We start from the raw sequence: 18,404 nt of genomic DNA on the forward strand, positions 1-18,404 counted from the left end.
ATGGCCGAAGAGCTCTTCGTTAAGGGCCCCCTCCTCCCATCTCCGTTTTGAGGGGCAGTTCTACCGACCAATAGGATGCCGGCCAGGTGCAACGTGAGGGCGCCGAACCGCGAGAGTGGCGGCTGAGCTATCCAATGAACAGTGGGTTCCCTTGGTGAGGGGCGTGGCCGAGGCGGTTGTCAGGGGCGTGGCGGCCGTTGCCTGGGCGGGGCCGGTAGCGGCGGGAGCTGCGCTGGCCAGTGGTTCCGGCTGCATTTCCAGGAGCGCAGCCGGCGGCGGCGGCGGTGGCGGCGGCGGCGGCGGCGGGCGGAGCTGAGGGCAGCGGACTTGGGGCGAAGCTGGGCCGTCGTCGTCCACCGAGCACAGGTAAAGCCGCGGCCGAGCGAGCTCCGCGGAGCCGGGGTCGGCGCCACCCGCCAGGCCGAAGCCCGGAGCCGGCGGTCCCCGCCGCGGCCCGGCCGCTGCGCTCGGCGCTCCGGCTCCGGAGCGGGGGGGGGGGGGGGGGGGTCCTGTCACCCGGGCCGCGGGGTCCCCGGGCCCGGCTCCCGCTCCCGCCGTGGCCGGGCCGCGCCCGGGCGACGCCTTCCCGGAGCCCTTTGTCCTCCCGGGCTCGGGGCGGCCCGGCCGCCACCCCCGGCCCGGCCCGCGCGCGCTCCCGGGTCAGGACGGGGGATCTCCGGTCCCGGCCGGCGGGACGGCGTCCAGGAGACCCGGGGGTCGGGGGGCGGGGGCTCGCTAAGAGTCCCGGATATTCGCTAGGCCTCCGCGTTTGGGCACGGGGCGGGGGGGTTCCGGGGCGCCCTCGCCACCCACGGGCTCGAGTTCGGAGGGGCGGCGGTTCGAGACCCGCTTGGGCCGGCCCCGCACCGTGCTGGGCGCTGGGTTGGGCCCTGCCCACAGCGAGCGCTGTCCAGCAGCGCCGGGGGGCTCCCTGGCCGGCCGGGCAGCCCGGGCCTCGGCCTTGGAGGCAGCCAGGCAGAGGCCCACGGCCGCCACCTGTCAGGGATGCTCGGGGAGGCCCGGGGAAGGAGGCCCGGGAAGGGAGGCCCGCGGGCCCTGTCCACGCACAGGTGCACAGCGGCGCGCAGCCTGGGATGGGGAAGGGTTCTTCCGGAGAGTTGGTTAGGACCCAAGTGGGTGTCGACTTCACTCATAATGCATTGTTGTTGTGGTGGTTGTTGTGACTTGCCCTGGTCCTGGGCGCTGTCCCTGAGCTGTGTTGTGCTCAAGGCTGGCAAGGGCCCTAACCACACCCCATGAGCCTCAGCTCCACTTCGGGTGGCTTTTGGCTGGTTAATTAGGGATAGAAGAGGCTCACGGCTTTCCCTGCCCAGGCTGGCTTCCAACAGCGATCCTCAGATCTCAGCCTCCTGAGTTGCAGGGAGGATTACAGGTGGGCACCACCTGCCCACACCCAGCTTCCTACGGAATCTTGGGGTGTCAGCTCCAAAGTGGGGCCGGGAGCAGAGAGAATGGATTTATAGTGCGGATTTACTGAAAAGTAAATAAACCAAACGGTTTCTTTCACCACGGTGAAGCGTTTTAATTTTGAAGTACTGCGTATTTAGGCTTTCCAATTCCTCTCCTCTCCTCACCCCAAACCTCCAGTTTGCAAGTTTTACCTGCATTTTAGTCACTAAATCCAAAGGCAGGATCTAAGAAAAGCTCAGGAGAGGAGCTGGGGGGAGTCAGCATGATCTGGCCCCCGACCTTTTCAAGGACCCATTCAACCACATTAAGCAGAGTGCAAAAGAAAAACCAGCTCCTCCCCCTCCCTATCAGTACCTCCTGTCATTTGCCTGAATCACAAGGACATGGTCTTCTGAAGGTCAGGGGCAGAGAGAGAATCCGAATACAACTTGCTGTCTATTTGAGGCCAAATTTACCTTTGACTTACCAGTCTATCATCACCGTGGATTTGTGGCCTCTGAGAGCCTGACATTCTAATGCAATCTCCTGAAGGTGCAGGAGAGGAAACAGGCTGGGGATCATCAGAGCTATAACTAAGGGTTGATTTTTTTTTTTTTTTTGCCAGTCCTGAGGCTTGAACTGTATGTAGGCCTGGGCGCTGTTCCCGAGGTTCTTTTGCTCAAGGCTACAGTTCTACCACTTCAGCCATTTGTGCCACTTCCGGCTTTTACTGAATAGTCTATTGGAGATAAGAGTCTCATGCTTTCTTGCCAGGGCTGCCTCCCAACCACAAGCCTCAGATCTTAGCCTCCTGAGTAGCTAGGATTGCTGGTGTGAGCCACTGGCGCCGGGCTTAGGGTTGATGGAGATCTAGCATGTGTCTGGTACTTTACTTCCAGACTGGGTGTCTCATCCTCCGCATTTGAGGTCTAGAGAAGCCCAGCAAGGCCTGGAGCACAGAGCATGGTACCTGAGTGGCCTGGGTTTGAATCTTAACTCTGCTTCCTGTTAGCTGTGTAACTTCTCTATATCTATCAAACAGGAAGGAAGGCTAGTGCACTGGGGTTGAGGACAGGAACCAGATAGCTTTGCTAAATAGAATCTTTTGTTACCTTTCTGTCTAGTTTTGTTTCAGATCTACCACCCAGTATGTTCCGCTAGGACACTCACCCTTCCTTCCACTAGAAAATAAAAATCATTTCACTTTCGCAGAGACCATCTGCAGGGGTTTTCAGCTCACGTTGTATCTTTTTTTTCTCATCTTTCTTTCCTTTCAGTGAATCAGATAATTCACTCTCTCTTTTTGTAACCACACTCTTCTTAGATGCTCAATCTTTTTTTAAAATTTTGTTTTAAATTCTCTTTAAAGGGGGTGAGAGGATCTAAGTGTAAAGCAAGTCGTGGAAGATGGCAGCATCAGAGTCTCTACACACATGCAGGCCCCTCTCCTCGGCCTTTCTCCCAGTCATCAGCGTGCTGCAGCTTGATTATAAATGGATGAACATTTTTAGATTAAGATTTCATGAGCCACTATATTAAGTGCTTTTCGGAAGTTCAGGGATCGTGTGTCAAATGCATTTAAGCAAGCTCCTTAGTCATAGGAGTGGGGAGGGAGCAGCGGCCCTGCCCTGCCTGGCAGAGACCAAAGTGGACGGCCAATTTTGCTGGTAATCCAGCTTGTTCGCCGTTTCTTCTGCGTTTTCCCTGTCCTTTTCCAGAGCTTGAGATAAGCCAGACGGCCTACGCCATAGAGTGGTCTGGTCGCAGCCCTACAAGTTCCCTCTCCTCCCTTTTCCCTTTCCCTTCCTGTTCACCTCACGATAAATCAGCCACCCCCAGTGTGTCCCTTGTTTGGGAAAGATGGCTGTCACCTTTGTTATTGTCATCTTAGATTAAATCAGAGAGGATCACTCCATGGATTGGCACCTCCTTCCACCTTGTTTTTCTTAAGATTGTTGATTCCGAGTTAGGTGTTCTTGGTTAGGCTATGGTAGTGGTTGCTTTAGAGTAATAGTTTTTGTGTGCTTTAATGCAGACCCCCGGCGCTCTGTCTTGCCCGTGGCTTCTGACACTGGGGTGGGAGGGCATCTCATTCCTGGCTGCGCCATCTTGTACCTTTCTCCCCGAGATCTCTGGCCAGGCCTGCACATGACTATAGTTCTCATCACGTTGGCTCAGGACACCCACCCAGAGCACGGTACAGCAAACATGTTTCTTTTCTTTTTCTTTTTGTGCTGGTTCTGGGACTTGAGCTTAGCCTGAGTGCTGTCCCTGAGCTTTTGTGCTCAGGGCTAGTGCTCTACAACTTTGAGCCACAGCACCATTTCCAGCTTTTTGGTAGTTAATTGGAGATAAGAATCTCACAGACTAGGGCTGGGAAAGTGGCTCAGTGGTAGAGCGCTTGCCTTGCATGCCTGAGGCCCTGGGTTCGATTCCTCAGCACCACATAAGCAGAAAAAGTGGGAAGTGGAGCTGTGGCTCAAGTGGTAAAGCGCTAGCCTTGAACTGAAGAGCTCAGGGATAGCACCCAGGCCCAGAGTTCAAGCGCCATGACCGACAAAAAAAACAAAACAAACAAACAAAAAAAAAGCTCACAGACTTTCCTGCCCTGCCCTGGCTGGCTTTGAACTGCAATTCTCAAAACTCAGCTTTCTGAGTAGCTAGGATTACAGGCATGAGCCACTGATGCCTGGCTTTATTTTATTTTATTTTTAGCTTAAGATTTGGCTCTGAAAAGCCCTTCCAATGTAATGGGATTCTATGTGGCCTGCTTCATACACTGTCTCAATTTTGGGGTGGTGGTGAGTGTGGTATTCTTCTCGACCTGTTGAAAAGAGTAGATGTCCAGCATGAGGTGTTTTAAACTTTCCTGTTTTGTCTGGAGCTAAGCTGGCCCCGAGAGCAGGTGCCTCTGTTATAGCAGCTTTTCCTGATCCAGCGTTTGGCCAGTATGTGATGTGACGAAGGCCATTTGTTTGAGGCGGAGTCTCCCTACGTACCTCGGGCTGTCCTCAACCTCCGACCTCCGCCTCCAAGTGCTAGGGTTACAGGTGTGTCCACCACCATGCCTGATGATTAAAGCCTTTAAAAAAAAAAACAGTCTATGTTTCCATTCTGTGTTTGATAAGTGTTAACATTATCTCCTTTCGGGGCCATCTTTATATCTGCAGCTTTATTACGTCATCTCAGCTTCAGGGCTCTGTGTTTTCTTGCATCGGTGGCTGATGTGCATAGGTGAAGTGTCTGCACCTGGGCCAGGGTTACCCACAAGCCCATTCTCTGATCTTCTGCCATAGTTAAGTAGCAGACAGGTGGAGTGCTGAGGGAGTTAGCGCATTGACTCCCGCGGGTTTCCTGGTTTCTGGTTTTCTTTCATTGTCAATAACTAGGGGCTCATTAAGGTCATCGAACTGAGCATCTGGTGTGTATGCCAAGAGCACAGTTAACCAGACTACCAAGTGTGTTTGCTTTATTGCTTAAGGTCTGATTTTATTTTATTTTATTTTTTGGGTCCGGTCGTGGGGCCTGAACTCTGGGCCTGGGCGCTGTCCCTCAGCTCTTCAGCTCAAGGCTAGCGCTCTACCACTTGAGCCACAGCGCCACTTCTGGCTTTTTTCTTTTTGCTTATGTGGTGCTGAGGAATTGAACCCAGGGCCTCAGGCATGCAAGGCATGCGCTCTACCACTGAGCCATCTTCCCAGCCCCAAGGACTGATTTTATTTTTAAATTGTTTTAATTTAAATTTTATTGGGGAGCAGGGTGGTGGTACACATCTGTAATCCTCGCTCTCAGAAGTCTGAGGTAAGAGGTCTAAGAATTCAAAGACAACTTGGGCTACTTAGCAAGATCGTGTCTCAGAAACACACACATTTTTAATGTAGTTAATTCAGAAGTTTTTTTTTTTAATTTTTTATTTATTTATTTTTTTGGGTCCGGTTGTGGGGCCTGAACTCTGGGCCTGGGCGCTGTCCCTCAGCTCTTCAGCTCAAGGCTAGCGCTCTACCACTTGAGCCACAGCGCCACTTCTGGCTTTTTTCTTTTTGCTTATGTGGTGCTGAGGAATCGAACCCAGGGCTTCAGGCATGCAAGGCAAGCGCTCTACCACTGAGCCACCTTCCCAGCCCCCCCCTTTTTTTAATAGGCAATGCATTTCTATGTTGAAGGAAAACATTTGAAAGTCACAAAAGGTTAGACAGTAAATATGTCTCCGCCCACCCTGGTCCCTGCTTCCCATGTTGCTCTCCAGAGACAACCAGCATTGTGAATTTCTTTCTCCTCCAGGAGTGTGCTTCTCATGCGCACATTCTTGTTGTTGGTACTGGGATTTGAACACAGGGTCTCAATAAGCTGGGAGGATATTGCTGAGCCATGTCTCCAAACCCAGTTTTCCTTGGTTATTTTTTCAATAGGGTCTGGTTCCCACCTAGAGCACACCTGAGTGATTGTAATCTTTCACTGGGATCATAGGTGCAAGCAAGACTCTGGAGTTGGAGTCTTCCTGACTTTTCTGCCCAGGCTAGCCTGGAACCACGATCCTCCTGATCTCAGCCTTCTACATAATTTGGGATGACAGGCGCATGCTACTGGGCCCAGTTATGGATTAAGAAGGTATCTCAGCTGTATACCTGTGCTGGTCCTGTCTCCCAAGTGACCAGGATGACAGGCGTGAACCAACAGCCACAGGCATCTGTCATATACATTATTTATCAGGGCAGACTTGTGAGGAATATTTGCACACCGTGCTTTTTACACAGATGCTATATGCATGCTGTTTGGAACCTTGTTATTTTTTTTTTCTCTCACTTAATATCTCTTGGCAGGAGGAAAAGCATTTCCACGTCATATTTTATGAAGGCCGTCTATTTTAGATATCTGCTGTTTCTAAGGATGCTGAAAACCAGTCTTAAATAGGCAGCAGCTTCGTGTGGAGACATTAAAACAATTCGGTGGCAAATGTCGTTCTTCTCTATGTCCTGTAGCCCTGAGCCTGAGAAGAGGTGAGGAGAGGCGGCAGGCTCTAGGTCAATCTGTGCAGGGAGAGCTGGGACACTGGAGGAGAGGAGGGCGTTGGACTGGGGCCTCAGCCTGGCCCTGTGGATGGACAGGCTGCTTTCTCTGGCCTCCAGAGGAGTGGCCCAGACTCTTTGAAGGGCACTTCCCGCATCTCCATTGTTTGAGCCAGTGTTCACACCGGGTGCTGCACCCGCTGTGCCGGCCCTGCCTCAGCCCTGCCCTGCATCCCAGGACTTCCTGTTTGGGGAGTGTTACCGAGCACCAGGCCCTATCTTTTCTCTTGCTCCAGGAAAAACCAGCTCTTGCACTTGCTGTCCTAAAGCATCTTCTCTGAAGCATGTCTTTGGTTGCAGTTCTTTCCCAAGTTCCCCATACCTCTTTCTACTTCTAGGTCTGACCTGCGCCCGGCTTGCTAGCTGACTACTGCTCAGCCATCTTGAAGCAGACAAGACTTGATTGCCCAGGCTCCTTGTGCCGTAAAGAATCGTACAATGGAAATGTGGGGCTAGAATCTTCTGTGGCTCCCAGATTGTGCCTGTGGATTTTGGTTTTCTCTTTTTCTTGGAGTGGATCTGAACCTTTCTCTTGCTTTGACTTACCTCTGAGTTTGATTTAGAGCCACTTTGAATGTGGGAGACTCCTGGCCTTTGGGAGGGCTGAGAGGGGAGGGTTCTGTTCACAGAGCAGCTCTAACTTTGCAGTGGTAGGTTCTTCAAGTTCTTTGGTTCTCATTAGAGGAAGACCTCTTCAACTTCGTGGTTTCATGGGGTTTGTTTGCTTGCTTTTGCCCCAGAATTGGAACTCAGGGCCTCTCAGGCATGCCAGACAAGCCCTCTACCACGGGGCCACATCTGCAGGCCAGTACTAAGAACAGGATGCACATAGCCTTCATGCTTCCCTTGTGTGTGTGAATTCCCCACGAGTTAGAGCCAGGTAAACCTGGCTGGGGGAAAAATGGAGATGTGCTAAGTGTGGAAAGATTCAGGGACTTCTTCAGTGAGTCAATGATAGGGTAACTAATAACTGGATGAAAGGAACTCATTTGCATGACCTAAGCCCTCGCCAGGACAGGAGCTGCCTCAGGGGCTCCAGCACCAAGACTGCACCACGCAGCTGAAAGGTGCTGTGTCCTGTGTCTTGCTGGGAAATAAACTTTCATCACGAGAGAGGAGACAGCCCTACAGGGAGTCCTATCCTGTGGCCCTGACCCTGTACCAGCACCTCGACCAACCGTCAGCCAGTTTCCTGTGTTCCCTTTGCCTCCTTCCCCAGCTCATCTTTATCTGCAAGTCCAGCCCAAACATCACAGTCACATGCAGAAGTACATCCAGGAGAAGTATTTCACAAATATTTCTGCTTACAGACTTCTTTATGAATCATTCGTGAGTGTATACATATACATATATATATTTAAACTCACAATGATTCTTTTCATACCATCAAGTATCCAATCATTCACATTCCTAATTGTTTAAAAATACCGTCAGTGGCTCATGCCTGTAGCTTAAAAGAGATACCCCATCAGTGAGTGGTTCTTATCTGAATCCTTTTTTTTTTTTTTTAAACTTTTGAAGAAAAATCCTGCGCTGGTCCTGGGGCTTGAACTCAGGGCCTGGGTACTGTCCTTGAGCTTCTTTTGTTCAGGCTAGCACTCTACCACTTCAGCTTTTTTAGCAGCTTATTAGAGATAAGAATCTCATGGACTTTTCCTGCCCTGTCTGGCTTTGAACTACAGTCCTCAGATCTCAGTCCTGTTCCCTCACAGCAGGTGACACATTCAGATGATGCAATATTCCAGAGGCAAATAGGGAAAATATCTTCATTTCAGGAGCAGTGAATGTTACTAGGGCCTTGCATGTTTTTCCAGAAATATTTTATGCACAACCCAGCAAATATATGTGTTTATGTCCATGTACTCCCTCCCTCTACCTCCTGCCTCCCTCCCCCTTCTTTCTTGCTTTTCTTCCCCTTCCCCTTCCCTTCCCCTCCCCTTCCCTTCCCTTCCCTTCCTTCCCTTCCCTTCCCCTTCCCCTTCCCCTTCCCCTCCCCTCCCCTCCCCTCCCCTCCCCTCCCCTCCCCTCCCCTTCCCCTTCCCTTCTCTCCCCTTCCCTTCCCTTCTCTTTCTGAACTCTGGTGTGAGGCAAACACTACCAGTTAAGCCATACTCCCTCCCCTTTTTCTTCTAGTTATTTTTTAGATGGAGTCTCATTTTTTTTTTTTTAACCAGGTACCTACCTTAGACTTCAGCCCTACTTCCTATGCCTCCCTAGTATCTGGGATTACAGGCATGTACCACAACGCTCAGCCCTTCCTTCACTTTTGTGCCTTATTCACTTGACATGAAATCATATGTTTTAGTGCATTTCCCCTGAACTTGTGGACATCCTAGTAACTTCTCTTACCTAACCAGTGATGAAATCATTGAACCCCAAAACTTGAGGGAGACACAGCCTCCTGGGCCGATGGTAGTGCTGGACCGTCAGCATGGGTAGTGCACACTGTTTTCATCTGCTCAACAGGTGTTCACTCAGCCCTTTCTCTGCTGGGTGTGATGCAGGAGCTCTGCTCCAGGATCTTCTCTGGGGCTGGATGGTGTCCCCACCATACGCCAGCTCTCCCAGAGCTTTCCATACGCGCTTGCCACCCCTCCCTTCCGCACAGACTGGCTGCGGATCTCACTTCTATGCGACCACGTGAACAAAGCCCTCACACGGTCCCGTCAGCAACACTGTGAGAGTGCATGAGAGGCCAGGGCCCGGGCTCGTCCCTGATGGAGAAAGCAACCCTTTCCCGAGGTCTGTCCTCAATATCACCCCCGGCGGCTAGTAGCAGTTCCGCATGGAAGGCTGGAAAGTGCACTGGCATTGCACAGGGAATCTCGATGCTGTCACTACCGTGTGTAAAAGGCACAGAAATTTCTGTTCTGTCTGTCTTTAAAATGCCGGCATCCAGCCAACTCTGCACGGGCCTCCAATATAGTTAGGTCCTTCCTTCTCTGACCTCCAGGGCTGCCCCTGGGAGCCCCAGCCTCAGTTTCCTTTCTTCCATTCATAGTTATTCCCATCTCTGCAGCGGGTACTGAGTGAGGTCAGGTCTGAGGCTCCGCTTTGTACGTAGTAAATTTCGTGCCTGGTCTCCACTGTCAACACAGATGCATTTTGCGAAATGAGTGAGGTCATGTATTCAATCGTGAACACTTGATAAAGTGAAGAGTTACAGAAGTAGAAAACCTAATTATCATGTAGTTCTGGTCCTTCATCTGAAGGTTTGGTGAGCTGCCGGGCACAGTGGCCCACACCTATAATCCTAGCTATTTGGGAGACAGATTGGCAATGTGGCAGCTCAGGCTAGTGTTGAGTAAAAAGTCAGCAAGACTCCGTTCTCAATAGACAAGCCAGGTGTGGTGATGCACACTCCAGGTCTCAGCTACAAGAGAGGCATCAGTAGGAGGATCACAGTCAAGCCAGCATGCGCAGTGCCGTTGTCACCCATAGTTGATGGTCAGGTTGGGATTGGTGGCGATTCCTTGCTGATAAGGTAAAGACCAGGCTAACTAAGCTGGTAGATCCAGACATTCAGCCCTGGGCCAGAACCCTCTGGCATTCGTGGATGACACAAGCCCCTTTGCCTTTGTCCCTGTGTGGCTCACCACTGGCAAATTAGGCCTGTGTTTATGTTTTTAACTTTTATTGTCATAGCAGGATGCTCTGGAGATGGGTACCTGACCTGCTCTCCCTCATTTACACCATGCAGGGACTCTTGAAGGAAGGCCTTATTATCCACATTTAATGAGTGAAGCATCTCAGATGTCAAGAGGTGAGGGACCTTGCCCACAGTCACGACACGAGCAGAGCAGTACAGCTGTCACCCCAGCCCCTCTGTCTGTCCCCACGGCCAGTGTGTGGTCTCTGTCTCCTGCCATCACCGCACTTCAACATTAAGTTCACAACTTTCATAGTTTTGTGAGATAGTGATACTTAGTTAAAGACACAAACACATTCTAACCTTCATGAGGCAAATTGTCATGATCGTGGTCTATAGTTTGTGAATTCTATGAGCTTCCACATCGGGTGGTACATGTATTTCTTTCCTTTTTTTTTTTAGTGTTAGCTGTTCCCTCTATCCCTCTCTCATCCCTCCCTGCCATCACTGCCTTGAGTTGCTTAGTTCGTTTGGGGAAGGATTTTTTTGTATGTCCTGTGCTTTGTCACTTGAGCCACCGCACCTGCTCCTTTGTGCCTTGTTTATTTAGTGTTGCTACTCACACACACTGGCCTGGACTTCCATCTTCCTATTTCTTCTTCCCTTCATCACTGAGTGACAAACAAGCCACCACACCCACCTGTTAGTCAAGATGGAGTCTTGAAAATTATTCTTTTTCCTTTTTTTTTTTGTCTGTTGTGGGGCTTGAATTCAGGACTAGGTGCTGTCCCTGAGCCCCTTTGTGCTCAAGGCTAGCGCTCTACCGCTTGAGCCACAGCACCACTTCTGGTTTCTGGGTGGCTAATTGGAGACAAGAGTTTCATGGGGACTTTTCTGTCTGGGTTGGCTTTAAACTGCAATCCTCAGTAGCTAGCTCCTTAGTATCTAGGATTATAGGTGTGAGCCACCAACGCCTGGCTCTTTTTCTGGAACCCTGATTCCTTGATCTCCACTTTACAAGTAGCTAAGATTACAGGCTTGAGCCAACACAACCTGCTAAGCAGTCCTATTTTATAATTCCACCACACTCTTGGTCTAGGTTAACCTAGGACTAATACCATTCTGACTTATATTTTCTATGCTAAATAAGCCCATGTCAGTTAGAAAACACCATTGACAACTTCGTTGCATTGGATGTTGTGGGGGTCTTCGGAGGGTATTTGTCAGAATTGTAACAAATGACGGGTATGTTTCTATCTTACCTTTTTTCTGAAGCCTGCCTTCCTTCTGCTCCCTGGAGCAGTTTCAGTTTGAAATGTCTTTCTTGGTGAGAGAGGAGTTTATGAAGTAGATTTATAACTTCTGAGTCTAGTAACATGTTCTTTAGACAAACAGGGAAGTGATGGAAGAATACAGCCTCAAACAGTCGTTCCTCTGAACAATGGAAAGCAGAGAACTTCCATTTTGAATGGAGAGTTATCTGCCTGAACGTCAAAGGTGTTCTTTAAAACACCCCAAAGTGGCTGACGGCCCAAGTCACAGTGAACTTTCTCAGCACACACTTGTCCACTTGCCCATACGGAGCTGTGCCTCTCTGCTTTATGGGATGATTTGCTAAGGAAAGTCTGCGCAGGGTCTCATGGTGGTGATGCCCTAGGCCTCTCTCAAGATTGACATGACCAGTAAATAGCTACACATACCCATGATGTGCTCAGCACTCTGATCTTCAGTTTGTACAGAAATCAAACACAAAAATTGAGTCCGAGGGGCTGGGAAGGTGGCTCAGTGGTAGAGTGCTTGCCTTGCATGCCTGAGGCCCTGGGTTCGATTCCTCAGCACCACATAAGCAAAAAAGAAAAAAGCCGGAAGTGGCGCTGTGGCTCAAGTGGTAGAGCGCTAGCCCTGAGCTGAAGAGCTGAGGGACAGTGCCCAGGCCCAGAGTTCAGGCCCCATGACTGGACCCAAAAAAAAAAAAAAAAAAAAAAAAAAAAAAAATTGAGTCCGAAGGGAATCGGCCATCAGGTATTAAAGAGAGAGGAATCATCACTTTTATGTAGAAAAGAGACCAGAGAGTTTTGTGCTCGGATCTTTATAAAATATGGAGGTGAGCAACTGTGATTTTAGGGTCTGGAGGGGATGGGGCCCCCAGTGAAGGGCCTTGGATAACTTAGCAGGTCATTGGGCACCATGGAGGCCTTGCAGTGTTGTCCGGCCGTGGCCCTGGGCCTGCTTACATGTAGCAGGTAGACGCTTCTCACACGCAGCCTCCCGTCAGCCTGCACTAGGTAGCATGCGTGACCCAGTACCCACAGCAGCAGCTTTAGGTGTGGCGCTGCCTTCCAGGCTGAGGTCTGCATTCCCCTTGCAGGTGACACACAGAAGCATCATTCCCCAGTGACTCATTGTCGATTCTCCATACTCATCCCCCTTGGCCTACCTGCCAGTCTCCTGAGCACCCAGCGCTCCACTGTCCACCTCTTCTTACTCTCTCTTCTGCTGTGTGTCTTCTGTGCTGCTCCAACCAGGGGTCCACCTTCCTCTCCAGGGGCTTTTTTGTGTGAAATCTGGTAGTGTTCACCTGGTGCTTCAAGATTTAGTACCTAGTGCTGTGTGGACTCAGGTTGCATGCATTAAGCTCCCACAGGGGCCAGCTGGAAGCCAGTGCCCTCGGGTCTGCAGGGAGGAGAGTGGAATGTCAGAAGAGGATGTTGTTTTCAGGGTTATGCTCCGTCCCCCTCCCCCCAGGTACTGACCCTTTTCCGGTGGGATCTGTCCTTTTCATCTGTAGGCTGTGGCCTCTAGGAAACGGCTTCCTGCTTCTGCAGGCGAGTGCATTCTTGATACATCCCCCCTTGCTAGCCACTCCCTGCCCCCTCAGGACACTGACAAAGTGTGGCTGGTCACATGTGCCGGGAAGACCCAGTAGAGGAACGTTCCTGAGGTGGGAGCTGGGTACGCACTTGGCGTGGGGGCACACCCACTGTCTGTGGTGTGCTGTAGTTCATAGAGGTAGACCAGATGTCTGCCTGTTATGTGCAGGTTTGGCTAAAACCTAAAGGGTGAAGGCTGTTGGCCGGCCAGGGTGGCAGTTGGGACTTGCCCTCAGGCTCTACAGAGGCTGAGAAAACTTGCTTCCAGAGTGGGAGGCGGGAAGGAGGGAGGCCAGCGCCCCAACAGGCAGGGGGTTTGTACTGGCCAATGGGAGACAGGAACATTGAAGGGTGTGAACTTCAGTTTCTTTCCTCGGAAAAGCAATACATTTAGCTCAAGCCCCAAAATAAATCAACTCAACATGCTTCCTTTTGAATTTTTATTTTTTTCCTGCTTGTTCAGTAGCTTCCCTGGGAAGGCAGCCCCGCTCAGGTCTGCCGGGTCCCCAGGGCCAGCACGCAAACCAGCTGTCCATATTTATCTGCCTTTGCTGCCAGCATGCGTCGCCTAAAGCCTGGTCACCATGGAAGCCATGTGACCGCCAGCCTGCCGCTCGGCACTGGCAGGAGCTGGCATCCCTGCTCCCCGCAGCGGAGGTACTGTATTTGGGAAAGAGAAAAGGGTAAAGCCTGCCTCACAATACTTACCGTGCCTCCTCAACCTTCTGCTAGTCCCTGAAGGATGAAACAGAGCGTCACCTGCTGGCTCACTTTGACTGCAAGGTGGGGTGGTGACCACACCGCCACGAGAGCCACTGAGAGGCAGGAGAGCAGGGCCAGGGGCCAGGGTTGCCTGGCTCTTGGCGGGGGCCACACCTTGAGACCTCGCAGTCCCTCTGTGGCAGGGTACTGAGACCTCCAGCACCCTCCCAGGGTGCTCTCGAGAGGCGAAGCCTGAGTCCCCGGAGCCTGGGGTTCTAAGGCAGAGCAGGACAGTGTTCTGGGAGAGCCAGGCTGAGCCAGCATGGACTTTTCTGCAGGGAGGAGGCACAGGTGAGGGGCAGGAGAGACCCTGAGCAATAGAGGGGGGTCTGGAGGAAGAGCCCAGGGTATCGTGCTCCAAAGATCCCTTCTAGCACAGAACAGGAAGGAGCTGCCTGTCAGAACTCTTGAACTTGCCAGCTTCCTGCCTCAGCCTTCTGAGTGCTGGGATTACAGGTGCACACTACCACACCCGGCTTCTTGGAAGTGTAGGGGACTTGATGATCACTGGTATCCAGTGACTTACTAAGTAACATAGGCTCAGTGTGGAAGGGTGAGTCCTAGTGTGGAAGGGTGAGTCCTAGATCAATTTTCAACCTGTTGAAGGCTGAAAGTTAATAAATGGTGCATCAGCCAGTTATTAAATGTTGAGGAGACCTTTGTGCTCATCAGGAAAGTGTATCTTTTGTGGTAATTTCTAATATTTTGGGCACTTTCTTGATGAATGCCATGGGATTATTGGCACCCAGAACGCAGATGAGAATTTAATTTATTTGAAGAAAGAGCAAAGCCCCTGAGGGTTGTTGCTCCTGTGAGTTTTGTCGTGTGGTCTAAGAAGCAGGCCAGAAGCGGGCCCGGGTTCTGCTACACCACACTTACAGATTTTACCTGTGTCCCTTCACCAAGGGCTGCAACTGTGTCTTAGAATCTCAGCCATTTTGAGCTGAAGCGGCCTCTGGCATTGGCCACCTCTACCGCAGACCTCTCCTTTTACAGTTGAGGTCTTTAGGGCCTGGAAGGTTAAGTGGCTTGTTCAAGGTCACCTCCTGGCCTAGTGACCTTGAAAGGGAAAGGCAGAGTGGGCCCTGGCCGGGTCTCAGCACGCAGACGAGCTTCTTCAGTGCAGTAGCTTCCATCCTTCAGTGGTGTCCTGTGCGCAGTGGGGACGGGGCCAACCCTGCCCAGTGCTGGAAATACCAGTCAGGCTGGTCTCGAAGTCTGAGGGACACCTGGAAGGACCAGATGGCAAGCCGGCTGGCGTTGGGCAGCACCTCGGATCCTTTTGTTAATGGAGAAACTACAAACAGAGGTTTAACTATCAGTTACAACACCTAAGCCCCACTCATAACCTAGCAGGGTGGGGCCGGGGCTTGCTACAGATGCAGGGGAAGCCCAGCCCAGGTGAGGCGGAGAGAGAGGGTGGAAAATGGGAAGACTACCTCTCCTCTCCTCCCGCACACACATGCCCGGCCCTCTGGGCCTCCTTTTCCTTTTAAACTGCCTCCTGCTCTCTCACCTAGAAAGGGGGACGGGATGCACAAAATAGTGAACACCAAGTTTTGTTACAGCTACCAAATTCAGAGCATTAACAGTGGCAGGTTGGCCTTGGAAAGAAAGAACACCAGAATATAAAATGCAAGACAAGTTGTGTTCTAAAATGTCCTGCTCATTCCTGGTTTGACCCTTGGATGGATGGACTAGGTGGACAGATGGATGATGGATGGACAGACGAATAGAGAAGCATTGTTCCCCCCCCCCCCCGCGCCCTTCCTTTATCTTCCCCTCCTCTCCCAGTCCCCTAAATCCTGCATTAGCACCCTAACGCCTAGACTCCATAAGTCTTTCCTCACTCAATTGTTTCCTAGACTAAATTCTCTTCTCACAGATCTGTACTGTGCACACAGCCTTAACATAAGCGTCTCTTCTTTGCAGTTGGGACGCAAACTCCACTTAATTGCAGTCCTAGAAGGTGCTGGGCACACAGTGGTGGAGATGTCCCTTCACGCCACCAGCACCATTCCGGGGGTGTCCGAGCTGACCCATGCTGGGGCTGCAAGGTCCAGCGGGGTCACAGCTGCCTGCTTGGGCCCCAGTGATCATAAGTCGCTCACAAGACTGCCTGAACTGAAAGGAATGTTAAAACTTTGGCAGTCTCCAACGGTTGAGAAAATTAATCCTCTTCTGCATTTGCTATTAAAACCAACAACAACCACCAAACCATAGCAGGGCACTGCCTAGCCCGTCACTCACTCAGGTCCTGAACGTAAAGTCCCACAGGTTTTAAAATAATTCCGCGCACAGAACCCCGTTTATATGGCGTGTCATGCGTTGGGGTACGAGCACTGGACGTGAACTCTTCCCATTTTGCAGGGCAATCAGGGTTTTCTGTCCTCTCTGACAGGGAGCTCAGAGGCATTCTAACCTGGACCACATACATAGTTGTTGCATATGCTGATATGTATACTTTCTTGGTACAAGATTTTCATCAGGAGCTGGGAAGGTGGCTCAGTGGTAAAGCGCTTGCCTTACATGCCTGAGGCCCTGGGTTCGATTCCTCAGCACCACATAAGCAGGAGAAAAAAAGGCGGAAGTGGTGCTGTGGCTCAAGTGGTAGAGCGCTAGCCTTGAGCTGAAGAGCTGAGGGACAGCGCCCAGGCCAGAGTTCAGGCCTCACAACCAGACCCCCCCCCCAAAAAAAAAGATTTTCATCATTTATTTCTTATCTTTTTTTTTTTGTGGGAAGGGTACCAGTCATGGATCTTTTTTTTGTCGGTCGTGGGGCTTGAACTCTGGGCCTGGGCACTGTCCCTTAGCGCTTCAGCTCAGGGCTAGTGCTCTACCACGTGAGCCACAGTACCACTTCCAGCTTTTTCTGTTTATGTGGTGCTGAGGAATCAAACCCAGGGCCTCATGCAAGGCAAGCACTCTCCTACTGAGCCACCTTCCCAGCTCTTTTTTTTTTATCTTATAATATGTTTCTTTTAAAGCTTTTCTGTGTGTATTTATTTATTTGCCAGTGCTGGAGCTTGAACTCAGGACCTGGGCTATCCCTGAGCTTCATTTGCTCAAGGCTAGCACTCCACCATTTAAGCCACAGTGCCATTTCTGGCTTTTTCTGTGTATGTGGTACTAAGGAATCAAACCCAGGGCTTTATGCATGTTAGGTAAGCACTCTACCACTAAGCCACATTCCCAGCCCTTTCTTTTGTTGTAGAGACTAAGATTTAACCTCAGAGCCTTGAGCTTTCCAGACTCAGTAAAAAATCAGGACCAGGTATTAAATCCTCCATTCTCCATCTGCTTTCCACACCACTTCTCTTCATTTCTTACTACGGATATTATCAGTTTGAATCTTCAGTCAGGATAGCCACAGCTAGATAGGACTGTAGATTGCTTTTTCCAAAAAGTACGTGTTTCTTTCCTTCTTTTTTCTTTTTTATATTGGGGCTTGAACTCAGGACCTGGACACCATCTCTTAGCTTTTTTCCTCAAGGCTGGCACTGTATCCCTTGAGCCACAGCTTGTCTTCTGGCTTTTGGTGCTTAGTTGGAGATAAGAGTCTCACAGACTTTCCTGCCTGGGATTGTTTCGAACTGTGATCTTGAAATCTCATCGGCATCCATATTCTTCTTTTCCTTCCTCTGCTGTCTTGAAATCTACAGATGTTTTACCACATTCCCAATGGTGTCCCTGTCTCACCCTGAGCACTTGTAGCTCCCTGTGCCCCTGTGGAGCCCCCCTCTGGGCACCCCATCCAGACCCGGCCTCCCCCGTTGTGCTCACTGTTCTGGGGCCCTGGGTCTTTGAGCCTCAGCCAGGTATTGCGGGCAGCCTCCTTAAGGGATCAGGGGTAAGGTCAGTACCAGGTAGCTTCAGCCAGACAGATACAGCAGATGGCCACCAGTCTTGGTCATCTGCCAAGGGCTATCCCCGGCAGGTATGAAACGCCAAACATCCACATGGCCCACACGTTAATTAAAGAAATTACATTTTTTCCCAGAAGACTGTAAAGACTGCCTTTATGTCCATGAAATGACTTCTCCTGTGAAATGTCACCATGCAATCTTTTCAGCTTGTAGGTTGATTGGAATAAGAGATCTGACCTGGTTGGCCCACCTGGACCTCTCTCCGAGGAAAATTCGTGTTCTTGCTAAGAGGAGTGAGTGAGCCAGGTATGTACCGCACAGACCTATTCTTGCTCTGCCTCTCCGCCTCCCCGTAGGCTTGTGTCGGCTAGTGAGCCAGGAGGACAGAAGGAGAGGGAGGGACTTGTGTATTCCTCTAAGTCAGTAGGACCTGGCCCAGCTTTGGGGACCCAGGCACCCCCAGGCGAAAAACTTTCTACTTAATCTCACCTCACGGGAGTCAGAGAGTCTTTGAAATTTCTGGTGGTTTTTTAAAAAAACTCTTTAGTTTGTTCAGTTTCTTTTTGTTTGTGCTGGTACCGGGCTTGAACTCAGGGTCTGGGTGCTGTCCCTTAGCTTTTGGTGCTCTATCACTTGAACTATACCTCCACTTTTGGCTCCTTAGTACTTAATTGGAGGGAAGAGTCTCACAGACTTTCTCACTCAGGCTAGCTTTGACCCATGATCCTCAGATCTCAGCCTCCTAAGTAGCTAGGATGACAGCTTCCAGCTGTTTAGTTTTGGTTTAAGACATGGTCTTGCTATGCAGGCCTGGGATTACAGGCATGCGTCACCCTCCTGG

At 50.9% G+C, this 18,404-nt stretch overlaps 1 protein-coding gene across 1 annotated transcript in view; it reads left to right on the top strand.

Annotated features, from left to right (window-relative positions):
- Positions 1–275: 275 nt before the first annotated feature.
- The window catches only part of Abhd2 (abhydrolase domain containing 2, acylglycerol lipase), a 52,655-nt gene continuing 34,526 nt past the window's right edge, over positions 276–18,404 (top strand). Inside the window, exons 1-2 of the mRNA XM_042698494.1 lie at positions 276–366; positions 17,770–17,869. The gene's annotated coding sequence lies outside the window, so the exon portion shown is untranslated. The remainder of the gene's footprint in view (positions 367–17,769; positions 17,870–18,404) is intronic.

Source organism: Dipodomys spectabilis, unplaced genomic scaffold (genome assembly GCF_019054845.1).
Source record: "Dipodomys spectabilis isolate Male_0828 unplaced genomic scaffold, ASM1905484v1 ptg000233l, whole genome shotgun sequence".
Taxonomy (NCBI): Eukaryota; Metazoa; Chordata; class Mammalia; order Rodentia; family Heteromyidae; genus Dipodomys; species Dipodomys spectabilis.